The 21,209-nt window shown below is 39.0% G+C and overlaps 1 long non-coding RNA gene across 1 annotated transcript in view; it reads left to right on the top strand.

Annotated features, from left to right (window-relative positions):
- Nucleotides 1-225: 225 nt before the first annotated feature.
- LOC110257021 (uncharacterized) overlaps nt 226-21,209 on the top strand; it is a 131,342-nt gene continuing 110,358 nt past the window's right edge. The window contains exons 1-6 of the long non-coding RNA XR_014841619.1: nt 226-332; nt 6,586-6,675; nt 11,377-11,447; nt 11,544-11,578; nt 14,258-14,477; nt 18,344-18,480. This is a non-coding gene — a long non-coding RNA (uncharacterized LOC110257021). The remainder of the gene's footprint in view (nt 333-6,585; nt 6,676-11,376; nt 11,448-11,543; nt 11,579-14,257; nt 14,478-18,343; nt 18,481-21,209) is intronic.

The raw sequence follows: 21,209 nt of genomic DNA, 5'->3' as shown, positions 1-21,209 counted from the left end.
GTGCTGATCATTAACTCTTGAGAAGGAATACCCAGGATTCAGTCATCTGGGAAATTTCTATTTCCCTGAACTTACCTGGGGTGTTATTTAACCCTTAATACTTTTTTTTTTTTTTGACTTGTTGTATTTGTGGGTAAGTTCCAATGGAGACATTCCTTACGCTTTTACTCTGCTGTGGGTAAAAAATAAGTTGAAAGATAAATTGGGAGACCAGGTGAAGAGGGGGAGGGAGGGAATCTGCCACAGACCAGAATGGCAGTCAAACAAGTACCTTGCTGCTTTTCTTTCCTTTGGTCGAAGCAGTCATTTTTGAGAGCACATTTTCTCAGGAGGTATGTAAAGTTTCAACAAATCGAGCTGCTTGAGTTTCGTGGAGTGATAAAGGGTGGGCAAGCGTATGTGTGAATGTATTCAGTGGATTGAAAATATGTGCACCTTTCTTGAAGACCCCAAATTTTTTATCTTTTCTTGTCATACATTTGATGTGAATAATGGAGTGTAGGTGTACTTCTCAGCCTTATGTGTGTGTGTGTGTGTGTGTGTGGAGGGGCTTGCACATGGTGAGTATTTCATGTTCCTTCTCAATTGATTTCCTTGCTTTTCATTCCGGAGGTCTTTATTTCTACCCCTGTATGCTCCCTTCCTACATTCTGTAGAAGAGAACGACAGCCTATTTGACAGCCTATTTAAGTAATGATTATTGCCAGGGCTCTCAGCCCCAAGGAAAAGGGGAGGATAATCTGTAAATGGTGCTAGTGTTTACTTAGACATTTAAGAAATATTTATTTAACATGTATCTGAGGATCAGATCGTGATATTTTAAACCTTCAACAAGGAGTTAAATTAAGGGATAAAATGCAGGTATGCAAATGCAGCTGAAACTGACCTGGTTTGCCTATATCAAAAAGGGGAATTTTAATGAAAGGAAGATTATATAGTTTCCAGAAAAGATAACTTTAAATAGGTAGGTTGTATGATAATTTAAAGAAATAGGTAGTTAATTATTTTTTTGGCCTGAGATTGGGGGATGATTTATAAATGGAAGTGAAGATTTCATTTGAGGTATCATCAGCACTGCTGAAGAATTGCCTGAATATCTCACATTTATTTCTCGCTTGTTTCGATTATGTCACCAAAGTTCCAAGGAGAGAAATTCTCCTTTTTTTCTAGCTCCTACCTTTAGACTTCAGTAGATTTTTTTCTTTTCTATTTTAATGAAAGGCATGGACTATGTAGTAGCACCTGAGGACAGCTAAGAATGACTTTTGGAGACTAACCCACACATTCTTTAATTGCCAGGGTCTTTGCTTTTGAATTGAACACAAGGGTTATAGATTGAATGTCTTTGTGTTTATCTTAGGTTAGTCAGAAGGATCCTGTCTGTGAAGGGAGCACAGCTCTTTGGAGTGGAAGAGGCTGGTTCACTTCTAGAACAAACACACTTTTCAATGGATAATAGGATTTCTGCAAACAAAAACTATATTTGCTATGGGTAGTCCAAGCTGAGGAGATATTTTCTTTCTAATTTTCTGTAGCATCTAGGGCAAAGAAAGATTGAACTTGAAACCAGAGGGAGGAGAAGAAGGACTTGGAAGTTGATTGTTCTCATCCTCCAGTGTAAAGAACATGAGCCAGGCCAAAACTTTTTATGTTTAAACATGTATAGTGATAATTTGAGCATAACCAAATCTATTTAAATAAAACTTTACCTAGTCAAACTTGTAATTTTGAAGAGAGCCATGGATAACATTGACAGTTTTCCTATCTATTTTTTTGAAACATCTTTAGTCTTCCAGTAAGAGTACTCTGAGTTGCTTTGTAAGCAGCCTCAAGTATAATTTGTTTAAATAAATTCCTCCTTGTTGTCTTTTATTAACATGAATTGAGGCCTTCAAAAGATTTCCATCATAGAAGGTACTTATCCCAATCATGTGTGGTAGCCAAAGTGAGAGGATTCAGATTTCGAGATCAATATTTCTCATGAATGCAGTTGAGAATTTTTTTATGAGGGCGTGAAGTAATCTGAATATGTTTTGATTTCCCTTGGCCTTACTATAGGATTATGAAACTTTTCTGCTTTAGTTAATTACTCTGTACATTTTACTCTGTAAATACTTATGTTCTACTTCATGGTCACATCAGGAGAAAAGGGGAGGGGTATGGATACAAAATCTGCAAGGCTCTTTTTAGAACCATTTCAAATTTGGCCTCAGTGCCTTAAGGCTGTGGCTTAAGTCTTTCCCTTCCTCGCCTCATGACTGAAATTGAAGGGGTTAATGCTGAGGGTTCTTTTTTACAGGTTTGATGTGTGAATCCATCTACCTTTGTATCTGTGTTATTTCCCTGACAGTCTTTTTTTTTTTTTTTCCTTTTTAAGCACAATGTTGATCTACAGAAAAACAAACAAACAAAAACCTCTAAACTTTAAAAGAAGTTTGTTTGTTACAACTTTTCTTTGTCACTAAGGAAACCAACTTTTCTAAATCTAGTTTAAGCGAGAAGCAAGAGTGCTGGGGCCAAGTGTGAAAGCAGTGCTATCCTGAGAGGTCAAGTGTTTAGAGGAAAAGGATTTCTCTTCCCCTGGTATACTTTCCTAGCTCTTCCTCCTCTACACACCATGGTGAGAAGAAGGATGATTTCCAACTCCCTTCTTTTGTAGACATTCTTTCCTTATAACCTCTCAGATCCATGCCAAACATAGCTCAATGTTCTATCTGAAGTGTGGAAAATGGAACATGAAAGTTGGCCCTGAAATATACAAGAGCAAGGAAAGAGCCATAAATCTAGTTCTGTAAAAGGCATTTCAATTGCTTGTGAATAGAACTGAAATTCATTTTTCTCCCTTTGATTCTGTTTTTACCTTCATACTTTTGTGTTGAGTGAGGCACAGAGCTGGGACTGCATTGGCAAATACCACTGGGACATTTTTGGATCCTAGAATTTTTACTTGTCCACACCCAAAAGTGTTTCCTCCAGAACCATGTACCTATTGAAAGCAGGAGGGAGGAATAGACTCAATTTACAGCTTTTAATAACAGGATGAAAATGTACCTACATCCATTCATATGACTATGACTGGAAGTCTTCAGACACATGGTTAGTTTGGTTTTCCATTTTTACCACTCTTACTCTGAGGACTTCCTGTACTCTTTCCTTACCCCACCTTTCATAGAATTGGGTCATGGCTCTGTCTGAAGGCCCCTTACATACTTCTGATGATTTTATTTTAGCTTTTTATTTCTTAGCGTATAGTATAAGCAATAGCCACTAAAATAAATTTTATTACTATTCTTAACATGGAAATGGAAAGACATGTTAGACTACATTGATGTAGAAAGTTAAGAACAAAAAAATCTACCCATCTATGCAGTTGAGTTATTAAACTCTCTTGGTGTCTTATTTATTTTTTAATTTTTAAAATGTTTATGAAGAGTCCAAAAAACTGTGGAAGACGAATAGGCATTTATTGTCCCAGTAGATTGGTTTACAAATCATACTGATTTTGACAGTACTTATTGTTTGATTCCATAAAAATATTGTACAATTGAACATAGGCTATTATATCCATTCACATAATTATGTTGTTTTTATAATGTCATATTTTGATTTTTAAATTCATTTTAACATAGATTGATTAAACATTGATTTGGGGTATTACAATGCTGGCAGCTAATTTGTTAATTTAAAAAGTATAAAAGTAACGGTTTAAAAAGCAGAAAATTAAAATGGAACTTCAAATATATGCAACATTCATTCTCCCATATTTTGATATAGGGCCAGTGGGTCTTTTTGAGCATGCATCTATTTAATGTCTTTTTCTATTTTTCCCCCCATTAGCCACACCTCTTATCACTTGTTTCTTTTCAAAGATACTGGTGAAGGAATCTAAACCCAGACACCTCATAAATAATATATCCACCCTGCCCTGGGACTCTTTTACAGTTTTCTTGTTCATGTAATTCAAAATAATTTTCTTTTTTGAAAATTCACCATTTGGGATTTCTTCAAAGCATTCAAATATGTTTTAATGGAAACTACAATTATCTTTCATTTCAATAATCATGTATCATTGGCTTATATACAATTTACATTACATTATTACAGTAAGAACAACTGACACAAACAGGTTTTTTACCACCATTGAGTGTTGGTAAGCACACAACCCAAAAGGAGTTTGCAGAGATGTGCCCACTTCTTTCAGGTTGGCCTGGTGGCTGTGATCCTCTCATGCTTCTCACGTCAGTGGGCCTGACAGTGTTCATCACATTGGAGGAGTGGTAAGAGCCAGCTGGCTAAGGGTTAAGAAACGACTCTTTTGGCAGGCAGTAGTATTGAAAATTAAGTCAGTCATGACCGTATATTTTTGGAACTTTCATTGGAGGTCAAAGAAAGGAAAACAAAAAAAAAACCCTAAACCCATAGCCTTGAATCCCATGATAACTGTGCCACCCCAAAGAACCAAGTGAATCTCTCTGAACCTACTTCTTCCTCCGGGACAATGAGGGAGTGATAGTAATAACCTGCTTGGTATACCACTTCTAAAAGGGCTTGTAAGTGCAAACACTGTACTTTCTTGATGTCAAGAGAAATGTCAAGTGGATAAGCTAGGTATTTTCATCCAAAATCACATCAGGCTGTTGAGTTCATTTGGAGCTAATTTGCTATGTAGCTTGAGGGGGTCTTCTATCATGGTGAGGGATGGTTGTCCCTGTATGCCCTTGCATCTCTCCTGTATTTCTCTCTGATACCCTGGCATGAACAGTAGAATATGGTGTGGAAATCTATCTCATATCACCTTGGAAGTTTATTCACAAACTGGAGCCCACCCTTTCTCATCCTTTGCTTGGTAGATGGTTTTATAAAGCCTGTTTTGCCCATATGTTTATCAAAGAGAGAAACTAAAATCTGGGAGAAAATGAGTGAAATTGTTGAATTAACTGGAAATCTGAAATCCACAAATAGCTGAAGATTTTTGATGAGAGAAAGAACGTCCTTATGGCTCCTGTTAGTTCCATTCCTACACTGCCTTATTGCCATTGAGTCTTTGGAGTTTAGAGAGAACTTTAGTAAAAATAGATATGTCTGCACTGCATTTTCTCCCCCCACCCCAGTTTAGGAGTTACTATGGTTTCGTTTGGTTCCAGAGGATTAAGTTTGCTTCCATCCATCCAAGCATTCTTTTATTTTTAAATTTTATTTTATTTTTGTTTTTTTGCTTTTTAGGGCCTCACCCATGGCATATGGAGGTTCCCAGGTTAGGGGTCGAATCAGAGCTGTAGCCAGGGGCCTATGCCAGAGCCACAGCAATACCATATCTGAGGTGCATCTGCGAACTACACCACCGGTCACCTCAATGCTGGACCCTTAACCCACAGAGCGAGGCCAAGGATTGAACCCACAACTTCATTGTTGCTAGTTGGATTTGTCTCTGCTGAGCCACAATGGGAACTCCCAAACATTCTTTCAGATGTATGTCTGTACTCAGGGAAATTTAATATTAGCATTTTCAAAATATCTTGCTTTAAGTCTGTGTTTGTTGGAAACTTCATCTTGAATTATATTTCAAAATATTACTTCTTTTTGTTATAAGCCTCAATTTTTCAAGACAGTTGGGTGATTGTATATATATCATACATTGCCAATCTCTGGAAAAGAGGCTGGTCAGAAACAAGCCTATAAACTGAAATCAGAATTTAGCTTAATGATAGAAGTTTAGCAGCTTCTAATGATAAAATTTTGTCTTTGAAGACTTTACCCAGAAGTGATAGTGTGTATCATGGATGCAATATACAGTATGACAGCAAGAAAAAAACTTCTGAATCTATGCAACTACTTTACCATTAACATATTATAGCCAGGCTTGCCGAGACCAGCTCAGCAGGATGGGGCTGAAGAACGGGTGCTATGGAGCTTAAGGAAAGAAAGTTAACATAAAACAAGACACAGAGACATTTATCTTAAATAAAGGTGGGAACCGGGGGACTCAAGGTTTCAGGGACCAAGAGCCCTGCCTCAAGAAACCACACTGCTTTTATTGTGTTCTTGAGGATTAAGTCAAGTGAGGAGGGGGTTGTAGGTGCAGGATATAGGGTTTTTTTAAATTATTATTTTATAAGTTCTTTTATTATTTTAAAAGTCACTTAGCTGGTAGATGGTTAAACTTTTACTCTAAACTTTAGGCATTTAAGAATCATTAGCATTTGAGTTAGCTATCTCTGCATAGCATTTCAGAGAATCCTCAAGTCATTTACCATCACCGTGACTGTTTCTCAAGCAGGAAGATGGAACAAAGCAAGGAAGGACAAGATGGAGTTTTCAGCAAAGAGGCTAAGAAAATATTATAAAAACATGTCTCAAAACACAGGCTTATGAGAAGAGATTATCTATGCTAAACATTTGATAAGAATTCTTGACTGTATCCACCTGCTTCTTAACATCCCTTCCCATCACTACAGGTGGCCCTTGACATGATCTTCCAGTGAATTGCCAGGGAGTTAGAAGTTCACTAAGAGAAAATCACATCCTCATCATCCTTTTGGGAACAGACTCTAATTGATTTCTGTGTCTTAAAACTTTTACTTTTAGCAATAGGGAAGAATTCTTCAAAGAGTGTCATCTTGGAATTGGCTTGAGAACAACTAGAGCTACTGTTTGTGGAATTTTAGTGTGTGCCAGGTGGGTCTTTATCTTATGTATTTATTGAAACAAGGATTAAAAGAGTCATCTAGGCCTGTGGCCTAGTCTGATTTATCTAGATTATACAGTTAATTGAGCTGGGCTTAGAATGGTTATATAATTTGCCTTGGACATTTATAAGTGGCATAGTTTGAAGAATCACAAGAATGGGAAGATCATTTTGCAGGTAATCTCTCCCCACCCCAAATCCTTAGCCATTGGTACTCTGTCAGTATATCTGTGTACATTGCCTATTTCAAGCCCTTGGCTCATAGTCAGTGGCACTTGTCATTATAAACTCTGTAAATGACACACCTGCTCATACCTGTTCTTTGATCCCTCTGTTTTTTTTTAAAGGGAGCCTTTTTAATTGGGAAATTTCCCTGGTTTTCAGTCCAAGGAGAAATTTAGGAGATAGTTCAATAAAAGATAAACTTCTATTCCTTGATTTTAACTCTCTATTTCCTCCTGTGGCTCCTTGTAGGTGATTTAATAGAACAATGACAGAAAACAGTTTCAGACTTTATTTCTCTGCTTCCTGAAATCCAATCAAAATGGTCTTCTCTGCTCATTCTAAATTTTATTTTGATTACAGTAGTTACTGCACCTTATGCTGAGAGTGACCCATGGAAATGTGTCAGGGAACATTTGAAGTAATGCCCTTGCTGTTCTACTGACTCTAAAATATACCAACCATAGCCAGTAAATGTTGGGTATTACACATATGCAGTGTTTCCCACAGAGCACCTGAATTCCTTCTTGGAACCCTAATGCAAGGTACTCACCATGGACTAGCCAGCAATCCTAAGAAGAGGAACTTTGGTAAGACCTTGGTTGTCTGCCAAAGAAACAAACTGGATCCAATCATTGCTTACTTGTTTGACTTTGCTGTATAGCAAGGGTCACTAAGAAGTAATATTCTTTTGGTTCAAGTGAAAGATGATTGGATTTCTACTTTGGCAAACTCCTAAAAGGAAACCAGAAATAGATCAAATACTAAGATCAAGTAATAAAGTCTTTGAATAGCCATACTGAAGAGTAAGGAATACTTTGATATCAGGAAGCCTGTATTGTAAAAATCCCATAGGACTGTGACTGGATCCTGTTGACTGAGAATGACAGCTCTACTCATAAAGAACAGAGGAAATGATATTGCTTACCCAAATTTATTGTGAAACAAAAGATTTGTCAGCGTGATGGTAAAATATAGAGACATTGCAAGCATCTAGTGTACACATAGCACTTGAAAGTTGAGAAGACCTATAAGACTCCTTATATCTGAGGCCAATTAAAAAAAAAGGCAAGGGTTGCTTTCCTGTGGGAACCACCATTGGGCTGGTGTTTTTTCACTGAGTGGCATACACTTTGTGAATAGGAAGCTAGAAGACTCTTGTTTGTGCCATTTGTGAGATTGCCATTAGGTGGGTATCAACTTAATTGCTCTGCACTGCTTTTCCTCTCTAGTGAAGAGAATGTCTTTTCATATCAGCCTTTTCCAGAATGGAAAACAAGTTTTGAGTGTGTTCCAACCTTGTTAAACCCATGGCAAGCATCTAGTTCACACAGAGCACTTGGAAACTGAGCAGCTCAGTAAGCCTCATTATACACGAGGCCTAGTGGAAAAAAGGCAAGGGTTTCTTCCTGCGGCAACCCCCATTGTGGATGGTTGTTAGATTTCTCTTTTGGGGGTATAATCTAGCTAGCTAAGTGCCTCACTTCCACTATAGTGAAGTGAGTTCCTTTTCATACCAAATCAGGCTTTGGCAGCATGAAGAACACGTTTGGAGTGTTTTCCAAATTAGTTAGGCCCACAGCAAGCATCTAGTGTACACATAGCACTTGGCAGAATAGTGGCTCAATAAAGCATTTTTATACCAGATGTCTATGTGCAGAAAAAAGGCAGAGGTTGCTTTCCAGTGGAAACTGCCATTGTGGCTGGTGTTCCTTCACAGAGTTGCATACACTTTGTAAGTGGGAAGGCAGAAGCATCTTGTTTGGTGTCATTTGTGAGGTTACTATCATGAGGTTATCCACCTAGATAGCTATGTGCTACATTTCCTCTCTAATGAAGAGAGCAGCTTTTCATACAAAATCAGTCTTCTGAGTTTTTCCAAGATAGTTAAGTCCACTGCAAGCATCCTGTGCACAGAGAGCCCTAGGTGGCTGAGCAGCTGGATAAGAATCATTATACTTTAGGCCTATGTGGAAAACATGCAAGGGTTTCTTTCCGGTTGAAACCAAGTTGGGGCTAGTGTTCTTTCACAGAGTGGCAAACACTTTGCAAACAGGAAGCTAATAGCCTCTTCTTTTGTGTCATTTGTGAGATTGCTATCATGCCAGTGTAGACCTAGCTAGCTATGGATAGCATCTCCACTATAGTGAAGAAAGTGCTTTTTCATAACAAATGAGCCTTTTCTAGCATGGAGAACACATTTTGAGTGTGTTCCAAGCTAGTTAAGTCCAGTGCAAGCATCTACTGCACACATAGCACTTAGGACCTGAGCAGTTTGATAAGACTTTTTGTTCCTGAGGCCTATGTGGAGAAAAGGCAAATGTTGCTTTCCTTTGGAAACTACCATTGGGGCTGGTGTTCTCTCATATAGTGACATGCACTTTGCAAGTAGAAAGCTAAAAGCCTCTCATTTTGTGTCATTCATGAGATTGTTATCATGCAGATATTCACCTAGCTATCTATGTGCTGCATTTCCTCTATAGAGAAAAGAGGGCATTTTCAAACAAATCAGCCTTTTCCAGCATGGAGAACGTTTTGATTGTGGTAAAAGCTACTTAAACCCACTATTTAAACATCTAGTTTACACAGAGCACTTGGCAGATGAGTTGCTTGTTAAGCCTTGCTATTCCTGAAGTCTATCTGGAAAAAAGGCAAGGGTTGCTTTCCTGTGGAAACCACAGTTGAGGCTGGTGTTCTTTCATGGAGTGGCAAATACGTTGCAAGTAGCAAGTTAGAAGCCCATTGTTTGTGTGATTTGTGAGATGCTATCATGAGGTAATAACCTAGCTAGCTATTCACTGTATTTCCACTATAGTGAAGAGAGTGCTTTTTAATTTAATTAATTAAATTTAATTTTTTTTATTTTTACTGAATCAGCCTTTTCTAGAATGTAGAACATGTTTTGAGTGGGTTCCAAGCTATTTAAGCCCACTGCAAGCATCTACTGTACACAGAGCACATGGCAGGTCAGTGGCACAATAAGACTTGTTATTCCTGAAGCCTATGTGGGAAAAACGCAATGGTTTCTTTCTGGTAGAAATCACCATTGGGACTGGTGTTTTTAACTAAGTGGTATAACCTTTGCAAGTAGCCTTTTTAAACATAGGCTTCTTGTATAACATGGCTTATAAAGCTGCTTAGCAGTTGATGCTCTGTGTGCACTAGGTACATACAATTTTTTTATCTAGCTTGCAACACATTTAAATGTATTCATGCTGGAATAGGCTGATTTGGTATGAAAAGGTACTCTCTTCACTATATTGTAAGTGCAATGCATAACCAGCTTAGGTGGATACCTTCACAATAATATTCTTGCAAATGACACAAAATAAGAGCTTTCTAGTTTCTACTTGCAAAGTGTATGCCACTCAGTGAAAGAGCTCCAGCCAAAATGGTGTTTTCCATAGGAAAGCAACCCATGCTATTTTCCACCTAGGATTCAGGTATAACAAGGCTTAAAGAGCTGCTTGGCTTCCATGTGTTCTGTGGGCACTAGATACTTAGTTTACGTTAACTAGCTTGCAACACCTTCAAAATGTATTTGCCATGCTGGGAAAGGCTCATTTGGTATAAAAAGGTGCTCTCTTCACTATATTGGAAATGCAGTGCATAACCAGATTAAGAGTATACCCTTATATTCTCACAGATGACACAAAATGTTTTCTTTTGGCTTCCTTCTTGCAAAGGGTATTCAACTCAGTTAAAGAACATCAACCCCAATGGTGGTTTCCACTGGAAAGCAACCCTTGTCTTTTTCCACATAGGCCTCAAATATGACTAGTCTTACATCTCAGCACAGCTGCCAAAAGCTCTGTGTGCACTATATGCATAAGGTGGTCTTTAATAGCTTGAAACATACTCAAAACATGTTCTCCATGCTTGGAAAAATCTGATTTGGTATGAAAGGTTCTCTTTTCACTATAGGGGCAGTGTACCACATAGCGAACTAGGGTGATACCTGTGTGATTGAAATCTCACAAATGACACAAAATAAGAGGCTTCTGGCTTCCTACTTGCTAAATGTATGCCACTCAGTAAAAGAACACTAGCCCCAATGATGTTTTGCACAGGAAGGCAACCTTTGCCTTTTTCCACGTAGGCCTCTTGTATAACAAGCCATATAGAGCTGCTCAAATTCCAAATGCTCTAGATGCTTATACAGGTCTTTACCAACATGAAACACACTCAAAATCTGTTCCCCATACTGGGAAAGGCTGATTTGGTATGAATAGGTCTTCTTTTCACTAAAGGGGCAATGCAGTACCTGGGAGATAGAATGACACCCGCATCACAGCAATCTCATAAAACAAGAAGCTTCTAGCTTCCTCCATGAAAAGTGTATTTCACTCAGTAAAAGGACACCAGAGCCAATGGTGGTTTCCACACCACCATTGCATTTTTACCACATAGGCCTTTGTTATAACTAAGCATTTGAATTTCTCAGCTGCAAAATGCTCTGTGTGTTCTAGGTGTCTGCAATGGGCTTGACTAGCTTGGAAACCTTCAAAATGTATTCTCCATGCTGGAAAAGTTTGATCTGGTATGAAGAGACATCTTTTCTGTGCTTCCCAGTGGTTTTTGACGGGGACTCAAACTAAATGTTCTTTGACAAATGGATGTTACTCATTTTTTCCAGTTTTGCTTATGTAATTTGAGCCTCAGCCAAAACAGGTGAGACATATAAAAATGTTATTTAACATTTTTTTCTGTTTTACACAGGTGGAAATACCTAAACAGCTAATTTTAAAGCAGTTACAGGCAGGACACATTGAGCCTTCCACTAGTCCTTAAAATACTCCAATTTTTGTCATAAAAAAAAAAATCCGGTAAATGGAGGCTGCTACAAGATTTAAGAGCTATTAATGCCACTATGGAGACTATGGGGACATTACAGCCCAATCTTCCCTCTCCAATAGCTGTCCCTAAAGATTATGATATCATAATAATTGACCTTCAGGACTGTTTTTTTTCACCATACCCTTACACCAGGAGGACTGCAAGAGATTTGCATTTAGTCTTCCTTCTGAAAATTTAAAGAGAACTTACCAAAGATACCAATGGAAAGTGCTTCCACAAGGCATGAAAAACAGTCCAACACTTTGTCAAAAATTTGTTGATGAGGTCTTATGTACTGTTAGACAAAATCATCCTGACCTTTATCTTATTCATTATATGGATGATATTTTACTTGCTCACTCAGATTGAGAAGTCTTACAACAACTATTGACAAAAACAGTACAGGCCCTTAGTGATCATGGATTAATAGTGGGTCCAGAAAAAAATTCAAGTTCAACCTCCATTTACTTATTTAGGGAGAATTTTAAATAGTGAGACTGTTACCCACCAACCTCTAAAACTGAGGAAAGATCATTTAAATACTCTTAATGATTTTCAAAAGCTGTTGGGAAATATTAACTGGATTAAACCATATTTAAAATGAACTACTGCTCAGTTGTTGCCTCTATTTAAGTTGTTACAGGGGGATTCTAATCCAAATTCTCCTAGAACTTTGACCTCTGAGGCCAACGTTGCATTAAAAGAGGTGGAACTAGCGATTTCAAATTGTCAATTGGTAAAATTAGATTATAACAGGGCTTGGAGTTTAATTATTCTTTTTTTTTTGTCTTTTTGCCATTTCTTGGGCCACTCCTGCGGCATATGGAGGTTCCCAGGCTAGGGGTAGAATCGGAGCTGTAGCCACAGGCCTACGCCAGAGCCACAGCAACGCGGGATCCAAGCCACATCTGCAACCTACACCACAGCTCACTGTAACGCCGCATCCTTAACCCACTGAGCAAGGCCAGGGATTGAACCCGCAACCTCATGGTTCCTAGTCGGATTTGCTAACCACTGAGCCACGATGGGAACTCCTAATTATTCTTAAAACATCTTACTCACCTATGGCCTGTCTGTGGCAGCACAGACCTTTGGAATGGATTCTTCTAACAGCTACTCCTAAAAACGTCTTGGCTTCTTACCCTTCTCAGACAGCTGCGTTAATTACTAAAGAGCGAAAAAGAAGAGCTGTTTGGTAAGGTCTGTCACGAAATCATTATACCTTATAATAAACAACAGTTTGAAACCCTCCTTCAGGAGGATGAGGATTGGCAAATTGACTTAAGGGGTTTTTCAGGAAAAACCTCTTATCATTTGCCTAAAAGTCCTTTGTTACAGTTTCTAAAAGAATGTGATATTATTTTTCCAGTCTGCTATTCTAAAAGGCCTCTTAAAAATGCTGCCTTGGTTTTTACAGATGGGTCATCTAATAAAATGCCTCTGTGGTAATTGACCAAAAGAAACTGATAAGTTTTCAAACAAAAAAAAGTCTGCTCAAAGAGCTGAGTTAAGGGCGGTTATAGAAACATTCATGTTATTAAGAAACCAAAAGTTTAACTTGTACTCAGATTCAAGATATATTGTGGGGATGTTTCCTCATATTGAGACTGCTGTTATACCTATACATAAAACTTCAATTTCTTCCTTGCTTGTTGAGTTACAAAAACTTATTCACAGCAGGACAGAATCATTTTTTATAGGGCATATTAGAGCTCATTCTCAACTGCCTGGTCCTCTTCATGAAGGAAATGCTAAAGCAGATCAATTTACTAGACTGGCTTTATTAATAACTGAGGAGGACAAAACAAAAGAGGCAACTCAGTCACAATCTATTCATCATCAAAATGCTTCTGACTTAAGGTTACAGTTTAATATTACAAGAGAAGCTGCCAGATAGATTGTAAAAACTGTGGTGTTTGTCCTCAAATCCTTTTTGCTTCAAAATCAGGGGTTAATTCCCGTGGCCTCAGAGTTAATGATTTATTGCAGATGGACGTAACTCACGTCCCATCCTTTGTAGACACCTTTTCTCATGTGATTTTGGCCTCTGCCAGGACGGGAGAAGATTTTAAAGATGTAATCCAACATTCGTTTTTTCTGCTTTGCTATTTTAGGAATGCCTAAAAATCTAAAAACAGAAAATGGTCCAGCTTATACTTCAAAATTCTTTGCTGATTTTTGTATAAAATTCCAAATTTCACATACAACTGGCATTCCATATAATCCTCAAGGACAAGCAATTATAGAAAGAGCACATCAAACATTAAAAAATCAAATTACTAAATTATAGGAAGGAAATTTAGACATAATTCTCATCATGTGCTGAGTCATACTATGTTTGTAATCAATTATTTAAATGAGGATTCTTCAGGACATTCTCCAATGTATAGACATTGGAATACAGATACATTACCCAAACCAATGGTTAAATGGTAAGATGTTTTAAGCAGTCAATGGAAAGGCCCAGATATTCTTCTAACTTGTGGAAGAGGTTTTGCTTGTTTTTTTCCCCAGGACTCATTATCACCCATCCGGGTTCCTGATTGCCTGATTAGATGATTAGACATGTCACCACCACGGCCGTCAAGGATGAGGTGCCACGTTGAAGACACCGAAAAAGAGAAACCCCAAAACAAACAAGTGAAGGAACTCCTTTCTACACGGCTGAAACACTTAAATCTCAACCTCCGGTGGCCATGACAACAACTACCTGGTCGCTTCGCAAGACTGACAGGTGCTGCTCACCCGCCTACCGGCGGTCAAATAGAGAGACTTGTTAAAGACACTGAGGGGTTGGTGAGAGTTCAAAATTAACATTTAAATCCTACAACTATGTTCATTACTATGCTTACAATTCTTGCTTGTCAAACAAATAACGTCTCTACTAAGTCACATTGGGCTTTTTTCCCTAATCCACCCAATTTTCAGCCTGTTACTTGGGATAATGAGATGGTTAAAGTACATGTAAATCAGTCTAACCTGCTGGGGGGACCAGGGCTTCCTCCTCCTCCTTTTGAAATTCCTACAGCCAGTTCCTTTAATTATTCATTCCTCAAAAGCTCAGACATTGCCTATTTGTTTTGCTTTGCCGTTAACCCTTTATGGTCTTAGACCAACTAATGTCCCTGGCTGAAATACTTATTTTGTAAAAGCTTGTTTACAGGTTCCTTATGCTTTTCTTCTTTCAAAAATTTTTAATATAAAAATTCATAAAAAAAGATGTTTTTACTACTCAATGTGATAATTGTACCTTGACAAATTGTATTAGTTCTAATATTGGTAATTATAAGTTTATGCTTATTGTGAAATAGCCTCCATACATAATGTAATATTCCTGTAAATATTACTGGTGATTGGTATGATAATCAGGGATTAAAAACATTACAACTGCTCAATTATCAGTTAACACGAACCAAACAATTTGTCTTATATTGGGAATTACTGCCTTAATTTCTATAATTACTTCCTTAACAGCATTGGCTGTTGCTTTAACAAAACAAGTACATACTGCAACTTTTGCCGATCAGTTATACAGAAATATTACTTTAGCTTTAACTACACAAGAGATTATTGATAAAAAGTTAAGTGACAAGGTTGATGCTTTGGAAAAAGCAGTTATGGCAATGAAACAGAAAATAATATCTCAAAGTTAAATTGGCTCTTTGTTGCCATGCAGATTTTAAATGGATTTGCGTTACTCCTCTCCAGGTAAATTCGTCTCGTTATACCTGGGATAAAATTAAAAATCAACTAGAAGGAGTTTGAAATCACTCTGACTTTGGATTGAATATTTCTAAATTATATCAGAAAATAATGGATATAAATCAGGGGGAACAAGGCTTTAGTGCTCAAAATATAGCCTCAGATTTATTTAACAACATAAACGGTTTTGTGAATCACAAATCTCTCACCTCTATGCTCATTAATCTTGCTGTGTCTGCTTTACTTCTGATTCTGCTATTGCTGTCTCTCCCAGTTCTCTTTAAACTTATAGGTTGTAATGTTTGACAACTTTCAACTGAACTTCATACATTCATTTTTATTTTTTTTTTAATATTTTTTTTAATTTTCCCACTGTACAGCAAGGGGGTCAGGTTATCCTTACATGTATACATTACAATTACATTATTTCCCCCACCCTTTCTTCTGTTGCAACATGAGTATCTAGACAAAGTTCTCAATGCTATTCAGCAGGATCTCCTTGTAAATCTATTCTAAGTTGTGTCTGATAAGCCCAAGCTCCAGATCCCTCCCACTCCCTCCCCCTCCCATCAGGCAGCCACAAGTCTCTGGGAGCGGCCCAAGAAATAGCAAAAAGACAAAAAAAAAATATTTTTAACGATCCATACATTCATTTTTAAAAAATAAAAAAAGGGGGATATGCGGGGAGCCAAGAAGATACAAGGAGCCAAGGAAGGGAGCTTTCCTAAATGGTGCAAAACTGAGGGCAGGCTCCTTCCTAATCAGAAAAAAGGACCTTGCCTGACGGCAGAAAAACCTGAAGGCAGGTTCCTAACCAAGGAAGAGAGCTCACCTGAATGGTACATGCTGAAGGTGGGCCTCTGGATAGGATAAAAGCCTGCCTGAACGGTGCATGCTAAGGTGGGCTTCTGGTCAGGATGAAAGCCTGCCTTTATGGTACAAGCCGAGGGCAGGCCTCAGGTTACACAGCTCTCATTTTGATGTTGATGGGGAAGAATTGGGGCATTCCTGGGAAAACAATTCCCATGTTTGCACCAGAGAACATGGATTGTTTCTCGGGTGACCTAGTCTTTTCTGTTTTATTTTTTATTCAGTTTTCCTCAGTCTTTCCTGATTATTTACTTATTATTCTTATTTTTCATTCTTATTTTCCTGTGGTGATTTTTGATTTAACAAAATTACAATAATATAATAAGAATATCATCCTGAAGGACTTTCCCCTATTTAAATCCAACTCAATTAAAACATAGTGTTTATCTACTAACTAGTTATACAGTAAACTTTAGAGTTAGGATTTTAATGAGGTTCATAGAAGTTAGACATATATTATTCTTGATCAAAAGAAACCCAGCTGTGAGTTTTGTCCTTGATTTTAGAAACTTGTAGCGGTAGCTGGCTAAGTTGATTTGTATGTTCTCACACTGCCTCTCTGACAAGGACACTTTGAAGATAGACACTAGTGTGAAGACAGGATTTTTTGTGTTTGTAACTTCTTCAGCTTGTGGGAATTGGCTGGCCATGAGATGGTTTGTGCTGGGTCTACTCTTTCCCACATGATATGCTATGCCCGTTTGTCCTTGAATTGTACTCACTAAATTTACTTAAGCTAAAGATTTTAAAACATGACATATAGCTACTGTACCATGTGATCAAAAAACAAAGCCTAATAGTTAACCAAGGTACTTTCAACACTATGATGTAATCTGTAGTAAAAAACTGTCTATATAATTAACCACTTATGCCAATAAAATTTGAGCAGTCCAGCACCCTGAAAGAAGGGACAAAGAGGCTGTCCATCTCCTCTCGGGATGTATACACCCTGGCTGCTGGATCCGGTTGTTGGAGCTGGCCTCCAGCACTTCTCTATGGTGGAAATGCAACACATAGCCAGCTTAGGCTAATATCTGCAGGATAGCATTCTCCCAAAAAACACAAAACAAGAGACTTTTAGCTTTCTACTTGCAAAGTGTATGCCACTCATTGGAAGAGCACCAGCCCTAGTGGTGTTTCCACCAGAAAGGAACCCTTGCCTTTTTTCCACATAGCCTCTCATATAACAGTGTTATCGGGCACCTCAGCTGCTAAGTGCCTTGTGTGCACTATTTGCATGCAGTGGGCTTAACTAGCTTAGAACACATTCAAAACATATTATCCATGTTGTAAAAGGCTGTTTTGGTATGAAAAGGCATTCAATTCATTTTAGTAGAAAGGCAGTCCATAAACAGCTTAGGCCGATACGCACACAATAGCATTCTCATAAATGACATTAAACCAGAGGCCTCTTGCTTGCTACTTGCAAAGTGTTTGCCACTCAGAAAAAGAGCACTAGCCCCAATGGCCATTTCCACAGGAAAGCAACCCTTACTTTTTTTCCAAATAGGCCTCAAGTATAACAAAGCTTATAGAGCTGCTCAGCTGCCAAGGGCTCTTTAGGTACTAGATGCTTGCAGTGGGCTCTTTAGGCACTAGATTCACTGAGAACACACAAAATGTATTCTCCATGCTGGAAAGGACTGCTTATATATAAAAAAGCATTCTCAGAGTTCCCGTTGTGGCTCAGTGGTTAACGAACCCGATTAGTAAACATGAGGTTGCAGGTTTGATCCCTGACCTTGCTCAGTGTGTTAAGGATCCGGCATTACTGTGAACTGTGGTGTATGTGGTGGACCTGGCTCAGATTCCATGTTGCTATGGCTATAGCATAGGCCTGCAGCTATAGCTCCGTTCACTTCCTAGCCTGGGAACCTCCATATGCCACAGGAGCAGCCCTAGAAATGGCAAAAAGACAAAAAAAAAAAAAAATTGTGTGTAGTTTTAGCATGGAAAAGTGGACAAGTCACAAGTACATGGCTCAACTCAGACAAGCTGGTGACCAAACCCAATTGTTTTTGTTCATAGACAGGGAGAATGAGACAGAATGATGGTCTCTCTAGAGCACAGCTGCACTCTGCATCCAGCTATGCCAGCCCCAGCCTGCTCACACACAATGGGGTTCACCTGAGGCCTTCATGCAACGGCATCTCTCTTTGCTTCAGGTGGGTTGTCAGACTCCAACTCCAGGGATGGAACCTAATTAATTTAAATAAATCATGGTAATATTGTTCTCCTTGCTAGTTATTGGTTCAATATCTAGGTCTTGGCCAATCAAAGCAGTTTTTACTGTGAAAGGGGAGGGCAAACTAACTAAGTTGATCCAATCAGAATGAAGGAGAGGCTTTATTCCCTGGTTCAGGTAAAAGCTTTTTCACTTTTTCACTGGAAGGGAAACAGATTGTTGCCATTGGTGCTGCTCATGATCTTCTTTGAATAGTGAAGGATGTCAGCTTAAAAAAACCTACACACAAAGGAGGGTAAAGCAAAGCAAGAGAATTGTAGAGAAATGGTGCTGGAGTCCTGATTGTACTTCACTCCGAGTCCTCACCACCTCTCAGTTTACTGCTATACCAGGTAAATGTGATGATTATTTTGGTTGGTTTGCTTCAGATTCTCTGTTGGTTAGAGCTGAATGCCTCTTGACATAGGTATCATTGCTGTCAAGTACTCAATGAGGAAACTAAGTCTCATAGAAGAGATGAAATCACTTCTTTCAGGTCATGCAGCCAGACATTTGAAACCATATCTGTTTGATTTCTAGGCTCCTGAACAACAAGCTCTAGCTGGTCTGTACTTATCAGAGGCACAGCAAGGAAACAGATTGTATAGTCAAGTGGGGGTAGTTAAGCGAAGTTTAGGAAGGATGCCCTTTACAAATGTGTGAGCAGGATTAAGGGAAACGCCTCCAAAAAGGTAAATGAGGCTCCCAGGGCTATCAATAAAGAGCCATTTATATTCCTAGAGGAAAAGAGGCAAGGTAGAAGTGAGGAAGTGGGGGCAATTAGGGGAAACTGGAGAGAATGATAGCTCAGGACATAGGAGAGGGTTCCCCTCTTCAGTAGAGAGTTGCAGGTTTGATCCAACATATGGCAAGGCCGTGAAAGAGCCTGGGTGATAAATACTTTGTTTTCTTCTCCCAGCCTTCAATCTCCTGTTGGGCTCCCTTGAGAAGCCAGTGGGCAAAAGGGGCTTAGATGAAAGCCTGGAGAATAGAACAGAAAGAAGTGGGGAGGACAGACCAGGAGGAGATGCACACAGCCAACCACTCACTTCCCACCAGTTTACCTGACTTGTCCAATATTGCTGATTGGCTAACTTGGGAATGGACTCTGAGGAGATTAGCTTTCAGTATATTCAGTATAATGTGTTTTTGTGATCAATACCCATGGGAGGTAGGGGTGGAAGAAGAATTGGGTAGAGAGATGAGATGCAAGGGAGTCCCAAAGAAGGCTTCAGCCAAACACATGGGGAGCTCTGGGCCTGAGTGGTCTTCCAGAATCCCTGAGTTTGGAGTAAGGGGCCTGGTCATTGGGTATATGGATAATTACCTAATGAAGACTCTCTGAGTATCCAAGTGTCACTGTCAACTCAAACCTGTTGTCAAAAGTCCTTGAAGTGTTTGGATTTCCCTTCTTCAAGTGTACAGCTCCCTGAATCATTGCCTAGATCTCTGGGCAAAGACTAGCGGAATCATTTCTTGACACTCGACACTGGGTTCTTCCTCTCAGAAACCTAGCATCTCCTTCAATCAGTGGGTTCTTACTCTGAAAACTGGCTCAACTTTAGCAGCTGATAAAGGAATCATGACTTTGTATTCAAGCAACTGCCTTCAGATTGCTGCTTAGCCATCTTGGATTTCTTTTAATCATACAGATTGGAAGGCACCCTTGCTGACTTCCCATCTAGTTCACTCCTAGAGAAGCTCTTTTCTGTTCACCACTTGCATATCCCCCAGCTGGTCACCCTCCTTCCATTGCCTCATTGACTTCACCACTCATCACCACGCTTGCATCCACCTGACTTTTACTGGTAAAGTGCCGGCACAGGGGCTTGCTTGTTTCTGAGAGTTAGCAAGCCCATTGCTATCAGATGTGAGCCAATTTTTTTGCATCTCTGTCATCTGCCTCAATAACTACCACCACCAAACTTCTAGTGATGTTCTTGTTCCTCTCACCCATCATTCCCAGTTTGGTTAAGTGGTGTAGCCTCTAGCTCTCCTGCCAAAACAACTTGATCTGGTGGATTTTCTGGTCTTAGACAGTCTATCTGTATGGATATAATTGCTTCTACATGTTTTTTAATCCCTTTCCCATTGTCTGGCACAGTAATTCTGATATTTCTATCTCAGTTTGGGCCATCTCCTTTTTCATGTTTCTAGAGGCCATCCTAGCTGTGTTTGCATCATTTCCAAGGGTTTTTGCTAGCCTGTTAATTGTAGTATCCTGAAGGACAATTCCAATATCAATACTTTTACTCACATTAATTTTTTATATATCTTGGTTCAGTGCACCCAGAATACAGGCCTATTTATACTTTTCTGGCAAAAACTGCACCATGCAGTGAGCCTGGGCATTCTCTCCTTCTTTATAGTACATCTTCAACTGAGTTATGTTGTGATTTTAGAATAGTTATTGGTCAAGTGTGCAGAAGGGAGTGTGGGGTCAGGTCCTGAGCTAGCACATGTTTTTTTTGTATAGGCGATACTTCTGCGTGACCTTCATGAGAAAAAAGATGGCTCACCCTTCATTGGGAGGACTGGGCCACTTCTGCAGGCTTAGAGAGTTTATTGCACTAAGTCAAGACTTTTGAGTCCATCAACATAGATGTCAACATCCTATTCTTTTCAAATCGGGGCTCTGACTGTGGCGCAGCTGATCTGCCTTAGGATTTT

Source organism: Sus scrofa, chromosome 1 (genome assembly GCF_054392235.1).
Source record: "Sus scrofa isolate SSC_HxYL_T2T_F1_AM1 chromosome 1, Sscrofa_HxYL_maternal_Yorkshire_Landrace_v2.0, whole genome shotgun sequence".
NCBI classification, from domain to species: domain Eukaryota; kingdom Metazoa; phylum Chordata; class Mammalia; order Artiodactyla; family Suidae; genus Sus; species Sus scrofa.
Note: the sequence above shows the minus strand (reverse complement) of the source record. Positions and strands in the feature narration are given on the sequence as shown.